The sequence below is a fragment of the Humulus lupulus genome, chromosome 9 (genome assembly GCF_963169125.1).
Source record: "Humulus lupulus chromosome 9, drHumLupu1.1, whole genome shotgun sequence".
NCBI lineage: Eukaryota > Viridiplantae > Streptophyta > Magnoliopsida > Rosales > Cannabaceae > Humulus > Humulus lupulus.
Window position 1 is genome coordinate 93,525,174 of NC_084801.1, and position 4,425 is coordinate 93,529,598.

The window sequence follows — 4,425 nt, forward strand, 5'->3', positions numbered from 1 at the left end:
TCAGGGAAAACACTTTCTCTCTCTAGAACACAAGTTCACTCTTGATTTTGCCCAAAAAAAGTCCCTTTACGATCTTCCCAAGTCTCTATTTATAGACCTGGGATTCTCAACTGATATCCCATTTAGATAGGGATATTCCATTATTTACCTAATATTTATATTACAAAATAAACATTCAAAACATAACTGATCCCTAAATTCAAGTGAGGATTGAGTGATTCCCGGATGCTTGGACCAATTCTCACTGAAGTAGTTTCGGGAAGTTTGACGTAGTCTCTCATGCATGTTGACTACTCTTCATGCTTTACGTAGGTCAAAGGTGGTATGTGCATGGTTCTCCTCGGACCAAAGGTCAGGTACATTTGGCTCTCCTCGGACTAAGGACTCCGAGGGCACTTACTTTGCTTCTTACCTCGGGCACATTCGAGGTATACTCCTTCATTGTGTCCGATCGGACACAATGGTTGTCTTCTTTGGCTTAAGGTGGTTCAAACCACCCTATTTGACTCCTTCAGTCAAGGTCCGATCGGACCTTGCACTTTCCTCCTCGGACAAGGTGGTCCAAGCCATCTTTCTTGCCATCTCCTTGGAGCAAGATGGTTTAAGGCACCCCTTCAGGCGTCTTGTTCGATCGGGCACAATGCCCCTCTCCTCGGACCTAAATGGTCCGAGCCTTCTTCGTTCAACCAAGGTCCGATCGGACTCTGGTCCTTTCTCTTCAGACCAAGGTGGTCCGAGCCACCACTTACATTTCCTTGGACCAAAATTGTCCAAGGTACTCCACAAGCACCATGTCCGATCGGACACATCCTTCTTCTCCTCGGACCAACATGGTCCGAGCCTTCCTTTGCTCAACCAAGGTCCGATCGGACCTTGGACTCTTCTTTTACATATCACCACCTTGGACCCAAACGACCCAAGGTACCTCCTATGAGCATGTTCGATCGGACATAGTCCTCTCCTTTTCAATCAAAGCTCGATCGGGCATAGTCATCTCCTTGGACCAAAATGGTCCAAGGTACCCAAAAGCATCATGTCCGATCGGACACAACTTCCTTCTCCTCGGACCAAAGTGGTCCGAGGTATACTTCTCCTCCTCACCTCATTCAAGCCCAAGTGTACCTCTTCCACATCATACGCGATCGGCCATTATGTGGCTTTCCCCTTGAGTAAAACTTGAGCCTTGGTCATTCTCTTTGAACTCATTCGAACCAAGCTTAACAAGAGGTCCCCTAAGCTTAGGTCCGATCGGACCTATTGCTTTTATACTTTGAACCAAACTTCAATTCTCCCCTTCAACTTCTTGGACTTGGCTCCAATTTTGTTATAAGGGTCTTCAAACTGAGGTCTGAGCCAAGCAACCCCCAGTCCAAATATTCTCTTCGATCGGGCATTTTTGGATTGACTATCTGTCCAATTCCTTAAGTGACATATTGGGCCATTATTAAGCCAGACAACCCCACTGACTCATGCCATGTGTCAATTTTATTGCCACGTCATTTTTTTTCAAATTTTTGGGATAACAGTTATATTATATGCTTTTTACTGCATTTTGCCATTGGTATTTTGTCCCTCTAAGGTATATAATATGATAGGTTTTTAAAATTAGAAGTTAGTATAATTTAATTAAAGAACATATTTTAAGGTGAGCTTTATTATATATATTATTTTCCAACTATAATTAATTGTGTAGAATTACAGTTGAGTAGAATGAATCAATTTTACTAATATATATATATATATGTTTGCATGAATGAAACTTATGCCTTCCATATTTTCTTTCTGAGTCTAATTCCTTGATTTTATTTATTTAGTGTTTAAAAAAATAATAATATATTATTTTTCAAAGTTACATTATTTCAAAGTTTATTATTTCTAATTTACTAATCTTTCTTTTTACTTGTATTTTATCTCTCTGTGGATACGACATAGCTCGATTACTACTGCGACCGCTTAGGAGTTTATTGGGGGATATCAATTTTTGGCGCCATTGCCGAGGAGGTAATTCTACCATTAAAGGTTTACATAGTAAATTAATTTTTTTTCTCTATATAAAAAAAATAGTATAATTTTTTTTTGTTTATTTCTCTTTTATTTTATTTTTCCTTAGTAATTTTTTTTATTATTCATTTTTTTTTGTTATTGTTTTATTTTATTCATTTTACTTTTAGGTTTAGAATTTATTTTCTAGATTTAGGTTTTTTTTCCAAGAAAAAAGCATAAAATTTTATTAAATCATAAATAAAAAAAAAAAATAAAGTATTGAGAACATTTGTGTAATTGTGGAAATTAGTAAAAACCAAACTTGTTCTGTCTTAGAAAAATTGGTTCTTAAATAAGGTCTGTGTTAGCATTACCCTCCAACCTTTTCTAAGAACCTCGGGGAGTTCTAGAAAAGCTCTTGGGCCTAAAGTGGTACCTTGGCAGCCTTCCTAATTGGCCTAGGAACATTTTGGTGTATAATTATTACACTATTACACACTTGCGCTTATAATACTTACAAAATAAAAAAATATATTTATGCCACGAAACAGAGACGCACTAGGGAGATTTGTGAGACAACAAGTAGAAACTTTAGAAAACTCTCCTAGTTCGTCGTTTTCTTCCATTCGTTCAAACACTCCCGATTCACTGAAACTTCCTGAACCACCCACGATGGCTCATCAAGATGAAGTCCAACCAAGAACGCTACAGGATTATTTACATCGTACGCGTACAGCCACACCTTCATGCATAATGTATCCCAACAATATGCCAAATTTCGATTTCAAACCCGACATGATTAACCTCTTACCAACCTTCCATGGGTTGGAAAATGAGAGTCCATACGTGCATATACGGGAATTCGAAGAGGTGGTGGCTACATTCAACAACCGAGCTGATGTCACCAACATTGTGAGATTGAAATTCTTTCCTTTCTCGCTCAAAGATAAAGCAAAAAGCTGGCTGTATTCCTTAAGGCCTAGATCTATCGGAACATGGGACGAAATGACAAAAGAATTCTTTGCCAAATATTTCCCGCCCCATAAGACTAGCATCCTTAAGAGGCAAATCTCTACCTTCATCCAAAAAGACCATGAAACTTTCCATCAGGTCTGGGAGAGGTTTAGAGATTTGATAAATCAATGCCCTCATCATGGATACTAAAGCTGACGCCTGATAAGCTATTTCTATGACGGTCTCACAACCGAACAAAGAAAATTCGTACAAATGATGTGCAATGGAAAATTCCTTCAAAAAGATCTTGATGAAGCTTTCGAGTACCTCAACTATCTGGCTAAAAAATCCTACACATGGAATGGACCGAGTCCTATGGACAAGCCACGATCAACTGGAATCTACCAATTAAGGGAAGATGACAACATCAAAAGCCAAATTGAATCATTGAGACAAAAATTCGAGGCTTTCAAATCTCAAGAAGGTAGAGAAATCTAGATGGTTGCAAAGGTAGAGACACGAGATCCATGCTTCATCTGTGGAGGGGTGGAACATCAACCGCAAGAGTGCCCAACTCTTGGTGAGTTAAGTGGAGGAAATGAGGAACAATGCAATGCTTTAGGGGATTACAAGAAGCCTTATAACCCTTTCTCAAACACTTACACTCCTGGTTGGCGCAACCATCCAAATTTCCGCTTGAAGGATTCAAACTAAGCATCTGGGAGCCAATGAAGGCTTGAGCAGCAACAATCACCAAAATCATACATTGCTCCTGAAAATAACATGCAGCCAAGTAATTCTCTTGAGAATACTTTGCAAATGCTTTGGAAAACTCAAATAGCCTCAACTCAAGAGCTCAAATCTTGTTTCATACAAATGATAGAGGAAATGAAAGACATGAAAATCCAAATGACAAAGCTAAACACTACTATTCAAGAGCATGGTAGACTTCCCGCTCAACCTCTAATCCATCAAAAAGGGCAACACATGGCACAAACCTCCTCCTCTGCAGATACAAATTTCAAAGAGGTTAATGCCATCTCTACTCGAAGTGGTCAAAGTACGGTTTCACCATTAACTAAGACAATGAGTACGTCAATGCCCGCTCCAAATGATGATGTGCCAATAAGCATTCCAGTAAAGGCACCCTTTCCTCACGCTTTGAAATCCACTGGAAAGGTAATGGAAAATCATGGTGAAATCCTAGACCTTTTAACACAAGTGAAGATCAACTTGCCATTGTTGCATGTGATCAAACAAATGGCGACTTATGCCAAGGTTATCAAGGATTTGTGCACCGTTAAAAGAAAGCACCATGTCAAGAAAACTACATTCTTGGCAGAACAAGCTATCACGGTAATTGACTGCAAGACACCGCCTAAGTACAAAGATCCTGGTAGTCCCACCATCTCATGCCAAATTGGGGAGCAGGAATTTGGTCAAGCCCTTCTAGACTTAGGAGCAAGTGTAAATCTCATGCCATATTCA

General features: G+C 39.3%; 1 non-coding gene across 1 annotated transcript; it reads right to left on the bottom strand.

Annotated features, from left to right (window-relative positions):
- Positions 1–3,036: 3,036 nt before the first annotated feature.
- On the bottom strand, positions 3,037–3,143 carry LOC133802732 (small nucleolar RNA R71). Its single transcript, XR_009877477.1, has one exon. It is a non-coding gene; the product is annotated as a small nucleolar RNA R71 (small nucleolar RNA).
- Between the last annotated feature and the right edge of the window lie 1,282 nt (positions 3,144–4,425).